This window comes from Dromiciops gliroides, chromosome 6 (assembly GCF_019393635.1).
Source record: "Dromiciops gliroides isolate mDroGli1 chromosome 6, mDroGli1.pri, whole genome shotgun sequence".
NCBI classification, from domain to species: Eukaryota; Metazoa; Chordata; class Mammalia; order Microbiotheria; family Microbiotheriidae; genus Dromiciops; species Dromiciops gliroides.
In genome coordinates, this window is record NC_057866.1 from 48504074 (window position 1) to 48518333 (window position 14260).

At 37.5% G+C, this 14260-nt stretch overlaps 1 protein-coding gene across 3 annotated transcripts in view; it reads right to left on the bottom strand.

Moving 5' to 3' along the window:
- Positions 1-14260, bottom strand: part of NELL1 (neural EGFL like 1) — a 909424-nt gene that overhangs the window by 212876 nt on the left and 682288 nt on the right. The gene's annotated exons all lie outside the window — the stretch shown is intronic.

Sequence of the window (14260 nt, forward strand, 5' to 3'; positions counted from 1 at the left end):
AGGGGTTCTGATAAATGACTAGGGCAATGTTTTAGTAAATTAAATTAATTAATTGATCAATTAATTAATGTTTTGATAACATTAAAGCCAGCATTTATATAGCATTTGTGGTTTGTAAAGTTCTTAAAAAATACTGTCTCACTTTATCCTCACAATCACCTGGTGAAGGAGTTGCTATTATTATCCTCATTTTATAGATGAGGAAAATGAGATGGAAGAAGTTTAATGACTTGCCCACGGTCCCATAACTAAGCATCTAAGGCCATATTTGAACACAGATTTTCCCAATTCTAAGTACAAAACTCTATTCACTGTGCCACCTAGCACAAGATACACTAATAGTGGAAAAGCAGACAGAAATGAGAAATGTGGGATGGAAAAGCCTTTTATGTACTGTTGAGCAGCAAATCTGAGCATGTTTCTCTGGTCAAAATCCCTCAGTGCCTCCCTTTTCACTACAGGGCAACTGGTGGTGGCATTGGATAGAGTGCTGGATTAGTAGTCAGGAAGACCTGAGTTCAAATCCAGTCTCAGCTAGATGACCCCGGGCAAGTCATTTTACATCTGGTTGGAGATAGTACCAGCACTCGCCTCACAGGATGATTTTTATGAAGATCAAATTAGATAATATTTATAATTTGACACACTGCCTAAGCACACATAGTAGGTGTTATAGAAATGCTTACTCCCCCCCAGGGTGATGAAATTTAAAATTAGTATTTAAGCCCTCTATCACCTCGTCGTCCCCATCTATCTTCCCAACCATATTTCACATTCCTCTCGATCATACACTGTGTACTAGGAGGGTAAATTACTAGCCTGTTTCAGCTGTGTTCCTTCTCCCACCTCTATGTATTTATTCAAGTTGTCTCCATTTGCCTGAATGCCCTCCTTCTTTGTCTCTGTTTCTCAAAGGAATTATCACTTAGGCAAAAAATGTTCTCATTCCATCAGGAATAATCCTCTCTCCTCCCTCAAATCATCTTATAACTATTTATCTTTTGTATATGGTGTAACCCCTCAGTAATCTGAGGGTGGGGACTATTTTAATTTTGTCTTTATATCTCCAGCACATGCCAAATAACAAGTATTCATTGAACTGAATTAACATACCAGACTACATGTGAGTCGATCATAGTTATACTGTACATTAGTAGGGGGTCAACTAATGCAAGCTAAATCCTATTTATTTAGAGCCTTCTTAGAAATAACCATATTCAGACAGGACATATCTCAACCCCATTATCCAAGTATAGAAGGTACAGCAAGTCTCAAGAACATTCACAGTTTCAGACATTGTGGCGATAGCCATTCAATGCCAATGGTCTTTACATTTACAGTCTGCATGCTAGCAATGCACAGCTGTGTAACAGTACTGCAAGAAATATCCCATCATATGGAATCTAAGATCTTTCTAATGCAATAGTTCTGAATCTGGGTTCATGGACACATCTATCAATGGATGGATTTTAGGACATCCCTGAACTTGGATAGGAAAAAAATTATGACTTTTTCAGTAACCTCTAAATCAAAGTAATAATTTCCTTCCCTTATTTGAAGGAAAGGTCCATAAGTTTCACTAGTTTGCCAAAGGGAGTCCATGATACCCCAAAGTTTAATAATTCCTGCTGTAGTGACACATTCTCAGGATTCTCCTATCCCTGTCTCTACACTAATTAAAAAGGAAGCAAGTTGTACAAGGAGATGGAACTGTCTAAGCCATGCATATTTTTGGAAGAGCTGCTTTGGTGTTTCATAGCAAAGAAGGGCATTAGATGTAAGATTAGCACTTCTCTTCTTCTTTCTACCCCCTGGTAATCTAATTCCAAAACAGAAGCCCAAAGGCAAGCACAGCTACCCAGAATGCAGCTAAATAACACCAGAAAACATATCTGATGCTTATGCCTTTTATCATTGCACATGCTATCCTGTTACACATTGCATGGGAAGTGGTAGAGGGTGCCACTAACAACCAACACACGAGCTCAATTGCCAGTCTCATGTGATCATACCCCTGTCAAGCTAGGAGTTCTATGTCAAGCTCCACATCCACAGAAATCCTTGCCTCTGCATTTACCTTTCCTCCTTCTCAATGATCAGACCATGCCTGAATATAAAACGCAAACAGTCTCTTGTTTGCTTTTGTAAAAATATTATCTGAGACCCAAATTTTCCATTCAATCACTCTCATGGCTACCTGTCATGTAATACATGGAACATACTGTCATGGCTGCCATGCTCATAGCACCAAGGTAGGCTTCAGTTTTTAAAATTATATTAACATATACCTCCTGACATTAAGTACTTTGGAAAATTATAATTTCTTGTTCCCCTGGGCATCCACCACTGAAAGAATTATAAATTAGAAGGAAATTTTCCCAGGAGAGGAGATATATTCTTCTCTCTTTGCCTCTCAGTGCCACACAATTACTTCCCAAGTGTTTCTTCCTGCTGAAGAAGAAAGAACCCTGCTTTTTTCATGTGGCAGAAGAAAAAGGGCCTAGAGGTGGCATGGCTTAGTTGATCAAGTATTGAGCTTGGAGTAAAAAAAAAACCTAGATAAGATAACATCTTGGCACACAAGCTATGTGATCAGGTGCAATTCACTTAACCTTTCTAAGTCTCAGATACTTCATCAAAAAATTGGGATAGATCTATATATAGCTTTCAGTACTTATGTGAAACTATTAACGATGGAAGGCATTTTACAAACTTTTAAGTGCCATATAAAATTAGAAATCCTTATTATACTAACAGTATCTTCAATCTACCCCATGCCCATCCCCCCACATTGATTACTTTGGGATCCTCTCTTTTTTTTTTTTTTTTTTTTTTACATATAAGGTATTTTATTTGTTCCGTTACATGTAAAGATAGTTCTCAACTTTTGTTTATACAAGCTTTACAATTTCAGATTTTTCTCCCTCCCTCCCCTCCCCCCTAGACAGCATGTAATCTGATATAGGTTATATCTATATATCTATATACATATACATATATATATACACACACACATATATATATACACACATAATAACATTAATCCTATTTCTGCATTAATCCTGTTACAAGAGAAAAAATCAGAACAGTGATGCAAAACCTCAAAATAGAAAAAAAAAAAACAACAGCACCCAAAACAAAAGAAATAGTATGGTTCAATCAGCATCTATACTCCACAGTTCTTTTTTTTTTTTTCTTGGATTTGGAGATCCTCTTCTATCATGAGTTCCCTGGAACTCTTCTGTACCATTGCATTGGTGAGAAGAATATAGTCCATCACAGTAGATCAACACTCAGTGTTGATGATACTGTGTACAATGTTCTTCGGGTTCTGCTCCATCTCACTCATCATCAGCTCACGTAAGACCCTCCAGGTTTCTCTGAACTCCTCCTGCTCATCGGGACCTTCTCTTTTTACATAAACAGTTTACTTTTTAGCTACATGAACATATCTATCAGATATGTCAGTTTTCTGGAAGTGTTTCACTCAGGGCTTATTTAGAGATCTCAATCAAGAGCTCCGACTTCCAGCCCCAAATGCTCGTTCACTGCCAACATTTGTTCCTCTAATTTGGCAAGGGTCACAAATTACGTCTAAAGCTGAATAGACACTTTAACATCCTGTGCCCTGTGAGGATAACCGAATATCACCCAAAATAAATCTTCCATTTCCCATTCTTTTCTCAGGGTACTGCCCAATCAAGATCAGCCACTCTTAGCTTCTCAATGATAAAGGCTATGGATATCTGATCAGTTCACATACTGTTGTATGCACTTTATTAATATTTAAATTTAATATTGATAATTCAATTTAATATCAACCTACTAGTATTCTCACACAATGATCCTACATGCTAAAGACCAGATGGTACTTCTCCCAAAAAAGTAAGGATCTCCTCTCACCACACCTAAAAAATAAGCAAGGAGGAATATCATATCACTGGCTTCTTCACAGCAACCTGTATTAGAGAACTATAAGTGTTTCCTTCATGGGATAATCTTACTAAGCCAACAGGTTTTCAATAAGTACTTAACCTCTACATTTACCCACTTTTGTCTCCCCTAGAAAAATCCCAAAATATACCAATTTGAACTCCAGTTCCTTATTTAATGACTCTCTCATTCCCTCAGATGCCACACATAAAATATACTTTCATTTCAACCATTACTGTTGTTTTTTTATTGTTCAGTTATTTTTCAGTGGTGTCCAACTCTTCATGACCCCATTTGGGGTTTTCTTGGGAAAGATACTGGAGTCATTTGCTATTTCCTCTCCAGCTTATTTTGTAGATGAGGAAAATGAGGCAAAGAGGTATGAGTGACTTGTCCAGTGACCTGCCCAGATAATAAGTGTCTGAGGCTGCATTTGAATCCAGATCTTCCCAACTGCAGGCCCAATTCTCTACCCACAGAGCCACCTCACTTCAACCACTGCTACTATGTGACAACACTGAGACAAGCTTCCATGCTTTAAAAATTATATTTACTTGAACTCTGGCTAATTCTTGACATATGTAACCAAGACAGTTAAGTGGTGCAGTGGACAAAACACTTGAGCGGTATGTAGTTAGGAAGACCTGAATTCAAATCTATCTTCTGACATTTATTAGCTGTTTGTCCCTGGGCAAGTCACTTGAACTATGCATCAGTTTCCTCATCTGCAAAATGTGGATATTACGCAGGTTATTGTGAAGATCAAATGAGATATATGTAAAATAGCACAATACCTGGCACACAGTATTAAGCATTCCTCACCCTGCCCTTATGGAATGGCAGTCATGTTAATCTCCACGAAGCTATGCTACAATGACATAAGACAGAAAAAAAATCTTTCCAAAAGGGCAACACCGATGTCTTTCTTGCTCTTAGCCTCTCTATACCACAAGCTTCTGATACCAAAAAGCTCCCTATGGCTGACAATGATTTTTCTGAAACCATGAAATTGAAGGTCAACTTCACGATTCTTTACATAGAATTCATTTCCCAACATCCCCTGAAGAGTTTTATGGCACTGATGAGACAAGGCTGTTTTCATTAAGGTTGTTAAACTGACCCAAGCAGGTATGTGTGTGCAGTATCCAATCGATTCCCATTGAGCAAGCATCTGTTACATATCTTCTCTAAGCAATGCACTGTACTTCATTCTTGGGATCCAAAGGAAAAAGGAAAAACTATGCTTCCCTTCAAGAACTTACATTCCATAGGAATGATATATCATGCAATCATGAAACTGATATTTTATGGATGATTTGAGGAAGAGAGGTGGGGAGAGGGAGAGAGGAAGGAAGGAGGGAGGGGGAAGGGAGGTGGGCAAAGGAGAGAGGAGAGAGGATAGACAGAAAGAATACTAGTAACCAGAACTAGTAACCAACCAAAAAAGCTTCACATTGAAGCTGGCTTATTAACTAAGCCCTGAAGGAAGTTAAGGGCTAAAAGTGAGGAATAAGTATATTCCCACCATGAGGGACAAAGGGACAGATGTAGGCAATGGAATAATGAATTATGAAAATACTGAATAGGCCAGTCTGTCTAAAAACTAGCATGGATAAAGGAGAGAGGTTCATTGGTGTCACATACTAATTCCACACTGTCACAAAAATTAAACCTTTGCTTATTAGAGACTTTCATTGACCTAAAACTTTCAAAAATGCCAAACATTTACTTGTTTACAGAAAGTCAGTATATAAAAAAACCCTTTTTTATTATCCTGGGTTGTTCTATTTTTTTCCTACTAAACAATGAAAGATAAATTCACAATTTTATGTTCACCTGAGGATAGCAAAACTCCCCTGATGCTAAATTAACTGTAGAAATCACTGTAATGAAGTAGCGATGTTTTTATGGAATGTTGGTCACTTCTCAGCCTCTTAATGTTACCTTACTGATTAATTCTATGGATTGGTGTGTTAGTTTGAATAGGTAAGGTTATTACAGAAGAGATCTTATAAGGAAGCTAATTCCCCATGGAAGTACAATTCCTCACTTTTAATCTCATTAAAAAATTGAGATTCCATCTTTAATGTCACCAGTGTCTCCAATTCTCCTGAAAATTTACAAAAATTCAATTCATGTCAACAATCACTTATTCATAATTGCTTGCCCAATGTGAAATGATTGGATAAGTGTAATATTGAGTTAGGTCCTGGGCATAGAAAGAAGAGAATGAGAAATGAATGAAAGTTTGGACCACCCACACTATCTTTTTATTCTGTTGGTAAAGGATTTGTAGTCCTCAGACAAACTCTCTCCCTCAAGCTGCCTGACAGACTTACTTGAAAGGGTGAAGGATGTTCTTTCACAAGCCACTGACAAAATTAGCACAGTGAAGACTGGATGCAAGCTGCCAAGGTCATCTTAGCCTGTGGTCTATTGTGTTAGCAGATGCAGGAATCACAAATGCAACACTGAAAATAATGTACTAGAGGATGAGGAAATTCCTGGAAAGATGGACCCTTCATCATTTCATTTGAAAACTTAGACTTCATAAAGTCAGCCACACCATGTGATTTCTGAGCTGATGGAGCTAAATGAGAACAAGAAGCTAGTCCAGAAAGCTGAGCTTGAGTTGGGGTTCTGTTGTTAAATAATAATATGGCCTTGGGAAAGATCAACTCTCTTGTTAGGACCTCAGTTTCCTCATCGGTGACACGAATATGGCTAAGATGATCCCCAAAATTACATTCTGCCTCTGAATTTCTATGCATTAAGAAAGAGGCAAATGTACAAAAAGCAAGCTAACCAGGGTTTGGGGGGGTTGTTTTTGTTTTTTTAAAGAAAGTAATTCCAGGGTATCTTAGTCTTGGGGTCTCTCTTGCCTTATGTCTCTAGCATAGCCAGAGAAAATAACTATGACTCTGGTGTCACTGGAAAAGGTTTCAAATCTTTTCTTTCATGTTACTATCTGTATATCTTTGGTCAAATCACTTACCCTCCCTGGGCCTCTGTTTTCTCATATGTAAAATCACAGAGTTGGACTACACAGTTTCCAAGGCTCTTTCTACCTCACGGAATGAATATATATATATATATATATATATATATATATATATATATATATATATATATATTTACCACCCAGAACACTTCTTAGTGCAATAACCAATGTACACAGTGATAATTCTAAGATATCAGGAATGTTAAATCATTCAGTGTATTCTGTTTAGAAGTCAGCATATAGGGGGCAGCTAGGTGGCGCAGTGGATAGAGCACCGGCCCTGGAGTCAGGAGGACCTGAGTTCAAATCCGGCCTCAGACACTTAACACTTAGTAGCTGTGTGACCTTGGGCAAGTCACTTAACCCCAATTGCCTCACTTAAAAAAAATAAGTCAGCATATATTCATGAAAAAATTCAGTCAGAACCATTAAAATAAAGAGTTTTGTCATATTAAAATTCAGTTATCTTTAAAATTCACTTATGTGAAAAATCTATACCTTTTTCTCTAAGATGTTAAATAATGAACACACTTGTTAGTGTACTTTTACATTGCATCTGAATCCAATGGAAAACAAGTTTATATAAAATATGCTTAGAAAACTTTGAAGTATTTTATAAATGTCAGTTATCATTACCATCACCATTAGTATTTAGAAATAGTCTAGTAAATGGCTAGAGTTTTGGACTTAGAATCAGGAAGACCTGGGTTCAAATCTTCTCTGATACATAGTACCTATGACTTTGTATGACTTATTTAAGTTCTTTGTGCCTGATGGAGCTACCTAGAATTCATCTAAGTTAGTCAGAAGGCTTCAATCAGATCTGCATCAAAAGAGAGAGCTGTCAAATTGGAAGTTCCCCTTGCTGACAGAGTCCCAGAACCATCATGTATTCAAGTACTATTAGCATGGACCAAAGCAAAAGCTGAGTTTTAGGCTCAAGGCTCTATCTACTGCAAATTAGTTGATCATAGTTTGGCATGAGTAATCCACTGGGGTTTAGAGAACTGAATATACTTCCTCTTCACAAAGTAATATTATAGCGGGCTGTGCCAAATTCCAGGATCATTGTTGAAATGTGTGATTGATGGAGCTCAAAATGTTTTTCTGCAGCCTTACTTTCTTAGTGACACCAAGATATCTCAGCATATTACTGCCAGTCTGAAGTTTCTGCACTACCTCCTGGTTTCACTTGGGTATTGATTGGAAAATTCTATTACTGTACTTAGTAACGCAGCTTTCAATAAGCAGGTCACAGAAGCTCTGATGGCTGGTTTTAGCAAAACTTGAGAAACCTGAGGGCGATAGGGCAGCCGACAAAAATTAGTCAGGAGCCTGAAGGCCCCACCAGTCAAGGACAGTCGGGGGTACTAAAATATGACTTGGCAATTAACTAAGTTTCATCATTCTTATGGACACAAATGAGGTACAGCTCTTGGATACAGGCTCAGAAATAGTTCCTTAGTAAATTGAAAGTGGTGTCTGTCACCTAAACGTGGCTCACTAAAAAATCAAAAGGGTAGACAAACTTTTTTATTCTGAATATAAACTTTATAAAACAGGATTATTGGAGGGGGTGGGGGGTATATTCCTTTATCCCAGGCTAAATAGAGTTAAAAGAGAACAAGTATTTATTAAATACCCACTATAAGCCTGGATCTGTCCTAGACACTTTACAAATATACTCTCATTGATCCTCACAACAATGCTCTAAGACAGATTCTATTGTTATCCTTACTTTATTATTGAGGAAACTGAGGCAGACAGAGTTAATTAATTTGCCAAGGGTCACACAGCTAGTAAGTAAGTATCTAAGGTAGGATTTGCACCAAAGTATTCCTATCCACTCTATCCAATGGGCCACCTTCTTGCCTCAATAATGAGAGGGAATGCACTAGAAGCCTTGGGAAAAACAAAGCCATGTCTCTCTGTGGAAAATATTTTACCTACAGTAACCACCCTGATCTCAGCTGGCCTTGGCATGTGCTTGAACTGAAACACTGTGGGACTGTTGAAATCTAGTCAAGTAGGAAAATCTGTAAAGCAGTAGTGTGAACAGGTACATGCAGCTAAAGAAGAAACAATGATGGATTTTGAGTCAGTCGACCTGGGTTCAAATCCCACTCATCCAATTACAAACTACCAGTATGACCTGAGGCAACTAATTTAGCCTCTCTGGATATCTGAGGGGGTTGGGGTTGAATTAAATGACCTTCTTTCTCTCTCTAGCTCTGTATTCCATGCTTTTATGAAAACATACTATGTCCAAACTTGCACATACACAACAGCAATAACCAGAGTTTCAAAATGAACCTTCTTTTTTGTTCTATCAGTCAACAGTGACTATAGTTAGAGTCTTTATTCCCACAGGATCCTGGTTGACAAAGTTATAGTTGAATCCATTTTTCCTGTGTCACCCAAGACCATCAAGCCAAATGGATAATGCTAAATCTGGAAAATCTGTCTGGCAAAAGTAGGTCTGAAATGACTTCTCCCTGGCATAGTTGTGTTCGATAGGTAACTTTCTCTGTCTGAAGCTGAATGTTTCATGAGAGGCAGAGCTCTATCTCCCTCAGCAGTCATAGTTTATAAAGACCCGCTGGATGGGGATGAGGGTTTCCTTTCTTTCTTGGCTCAGCGTTTTACACAGTGATGTGTGTGTAACAGTTACTTAATAAATGGTATTTAATGAGGAGGAGGATTTGGTTTTGGGGGGGGGTGGTACTTTCAGCTACTGGCCAAGAAGACTTGGCTCGGAAAAGGGTCTTTAATGACTTTGTGGCATCCAGGCACTCCAATGACTAGAATACACCACTGTTACTCCAGACTCCCGCAGTCATAAACACTCATTACTTGTCTGAATTACCAACACGGGACCCTGATTGCAAATGCTCAAGTGACCCATTTGGAATAGTCTGCACAAACCTATTTTGAAAGAAACCAAAAATTCACACTAAGTACAATAGCAGTGAATAAAGTACAGATAATTAGGGGTATTTGGGAAGCTTGAGAGATAAAATTTACCCCTTATGTGTTCATAGAATATTTTGCTCTTCTGGAAGATGCACCGTGCTTCCCTTACCTCTGAATTCCTGTAGCATTGACTTCCTTATTTCTGGGCTATAGAAAAGTATTAATAGTACTTCATGGGTATATAGTGGTTTTGGCTTCTTAAGTGCTTTATAGATGTTACGTCATCTGATCTTCAAAACAGACATGACAGGTAGGTGCTGCTATTACTCTTCTTCTTCCTCTTCTTCTTTAAGCAGATGGGGATCCTGAGTGAGGCTTAAAGGGGTTCAGTAATATTCCAAGTGTCAGAGACAGGATTTGAACCTGACTCTAGATACAGTTCAATATCCACTATACCTCACAACCTGTCATGGGACTCAAAATCTAGGCCTTGATTACATATTATGCTGCTCAGCGTCTTTTTATCTTAGTCTCACCCAAGTAAAGATTCAATTCCTCAACCGTTTATTAAGTGCTTCATGCCCCCACCCTTTTTCTGATTTAATTTTAGCATTAATTTGAGTTCCAAATTTTCTCCCTCCCTCCTGCCCCCTTACCCATTTAGAAGGCAAGAAAAGTGAAATCAACTAAACATATGAAATAATGAAATATTTATTTTCACAATAACAATTTTTAAAAATCCAAGAAAAATGAAGTGGAAAAATTATGCTTCAACCTGTATTCAGAATCCATTACTTCTCTCTCTCTCTCTCTCTCTCTGGATGTATATATCTTTTTTAAAATCATAAGTCCTTCAGAATTGTCTTGGATCATGTATTGATCAGAAAAGTTAAGTCATTCGTAGCTGATCATTATACAATATTGCTTTGACTGTGTACAGCCTTCTGGTTCACTTCACTTTGCATCAATTTGTGTCTTTTCAGGCTTTTCTGAAACCATCTCTGCTGATCATTTCTTATAGCACTTTTCCTTTATTGATGGTATTATTTTCTTGATTTGAATATGATTCCACATGTTAACTGTTTTCCTTTTGTTCAAATGTAGATCCTTATTACACATACGACTTAATCACAATGAATATTTTTTGAATATATTGCTTTAGTCTTTTGGCTAGAATTTTATTTTGAATTAATATTCCTTAGTGGAATTGTTCCATACTTCTCATTCTTTATTATATTTTTCTTTGGTTCAGATATTGGGATTATATAATGACATGATTTTTCAAAAGAAACGCCACCTTTAATGTTTACTTAAAGAGCAAAAAGACATATTTTCATTCAAAACAGACCTTAATGAAGTGTGAATGAAGAAAAAAGTCACCAAAATGGAGGATATGGGGCAGGAATGAAAAATCCCAGGATGAGAACCAAAGCTTTCCATGACTTCCAGAGAGTTACATCATCTGTGAACCCAGTAGTTGAATAATTAATTCCGTGCTTTCCTGGTTCTCAACCACTCCTTTCTCCAACTACCAGTAACAGGGACATTCACTTGCCATTATTTTCAGAAACCTGAACAGGAAGAAGTTTCTAGATAAGTTAAGGGGGAGTAGAGGGGAAGGGGTGTTATTGACAATACCAAAACATTAACATAAGGCTTCCGCAACCAGTTGTTTGTAGATCAAGAGTTAGATATGGTATTGTTTTAACCCACAACTCAGTATATTCATATTTTAGGACGAATATATCTATTTTCCATGCACACATCCACATTCTTTGATTTGAAATACTAATGCTAAATCACTTATGTTAGTTCTATAACCAAAAGATTATAGAATTAAAGCTGGAATCGACCTTAAAGAATCTCTGGTCCAACCTTCCCACTGTATTTTCCAGATGAAGACTTGAGACCCATAGTAATAAAATGACTTGCTCAGGGTCACACAAGTAGTAATTGGCACAATTGGGATTCAGACCTACGTCTTTTGGCCCCAAGTCCTGCTTTCTTTCACTGAACCCCACAGTTCCCGACTTAATGTCTTCATACATGTATAGGAATGACATGCAGGCTGGAGATTGCAAACATTGCTGGATAAAGAATCATTCATAATGACACAGTTTGATATTGAATGACTGTTGGGCAATTGGTAGGGCAGTGTATAGAGGGCTAAACTTGGAGTCAGGAAGAACTTATTTGAAATCCTGTCTCATTTATTTACTAGTTAGCTATGTGACCGTGGACAAATCACTTAAACTGTGTTTGCCTCAGTTTACTCATTTGTAAAAATAGGGATAATGCTAGAAACCTTCCTCTTTTTCTCAGGGTTGTTGTGGGAACCAGATGAGATAATACTTGTAAAATGCTTTCTAAACCTTAAAACACTATATAAATGTTGGTATTATTATCTTTATTATCATTAATATTATTACTTTGATCATGTGCTAGAATGGGGAAGAAGAGGACAGAAAAACTTAAGCCCATTTTTCTTATATTGTAGTTCCCCAAATCTTCCATTTTTAGCATTCTTTTAGGAAGAAACTTTTTTTAAGCATCGCAGACCTTGAAATTTGTAGCTTTGTTTAAAGTGTCCTCATTGGCTTCCAACTCCCTACATGGAGTAAGCCATAGCATCACTGCAACTATTAAGACAATATTGTCTAATAATAATATTTCATGTTCAAATAATCATGTATTACTCAATGGAGCATAATACTAAGTCAAATTACTCTTGAAAAGCTGACCTAAGGGGCAGCTAGCTGGTGCAGTAGATAGAGCACCAGCCCTGCAGTCAGGAGTATCTGAGTTCTAATCCAGCCTCAGACACTTAAAACTTACTAGCTCTGTGACCCTGGGTAAGTCACTTAACCCCAATTGCCTCACTAAAAATAAAATAAAATAAAATAAATTTTAAAAAGCTGACCTGAAATTTCAACCCAGAAACCCTTTATGTGACTAAATATTACCTACCAATCTTAACATCATCCTGGAACTTTACAGATGAGCCTCTTTTATTTCTTATGATCTGGAATTTGACATGTTTTTCTTGCAATAAAGTTGGGATAAATAATTTTAGCACAGCTAAATTCAAAGGTAAAATTATTTGGAAGGGTCACCAGAGTCTAACAATAAAATCAGAAAATAAAATCAAATGCATTCATGAACACAGAAACATATATACATATAAGGTTATAGATGATGTTCCAGAATACAACTCAAGTAGTAGCTAATACGTATTATAAAATAAACTTCTGCCAATACCTAATTAAGGCATGAATATCAGAGTTCAGAAGGACATTTCTGCACGCTAGGGCCAATGCCATCCTATGTATCCCATGGCACACAAAACCAGAAAGGATAGCTTTAACTCACTATTTTAAGAATAATCACTTTGGGGGTTTGGGGTGGGATCAGAAGCTCAGTAGTGGGGTGGGATGGGATAAAACCTTGGGACAAAGGTTCTGTAGAGCAAGAGAACTGAAGACATTTTTTAGAGATCCTTCGGGGCTGAGACTGCAAATCACATACCACCATGGGGAAAACTGTAAACCACTATGAGGTCACTGCTTAGGTAGGGCACTGAGAGGTGAGGCAATGTTTATGGCTGTGAAAGTGACTCATCTGGGATTTGTAAAACCTGGCAGGAAAAAAGCAATCCATTTGATAGCTTCTGATTTTAACTAAATATTGTTGTTAAATAGGTGGTAAACTCACTTTTTTCCCTTCCTCGATGTATATATTGTCAGTTCCCTCTCTGTCAGCACCCTGGGACAAAGTCTCAAATGCCCTGACCTAGTTATAGTTCTAGCGAAGATTTCTTTTACTTAGGACAGTTTCCCATCCATCCCACTTTGGTTTGATAAATTAAGCTTTTCACTCTTAAACATTTCTTACTCCATCATCTCAGCAATGTAGTCAAGTGGTATAGTTTATAGCAAGACAGCCTTGAAGCCCTGAAAACCTGTGTTCAAATCTCAAATCTGACACATATTGGCTGTGTGGCTCTGGAAAACTCACTTAAACTTGCAATGCTAATCTAGGCAACTTTCAGTCTCTAAGTGGCAGGAAAAGGATAAACCTGATTTTGGAGAAGGATATTCCTCACCAAGGAGTTCCCTAGACTAATGAAATCATGGGTCCAATCTCTATCTCTATCCTATTCCACCATCCTGTTAATGTAGGATGTTAGTCTGTTATTGAACATTAACTCAAGCATGCACCTCAGCTTAATAAAACAATCGCATTCTCTATCTGTACTATGCTACAATAACTAGTCAAATTCAGCCCCCAATCTGTCAAATGATGGTCAGGTTCATGCAAACAAATAACTGGTAGAGAGGTCATTCAATTTATTCTACTACCTTCAGGGAAACTGGATCTAATCCATTCAGACAACCTTCAGGATCTCTTGGAAAG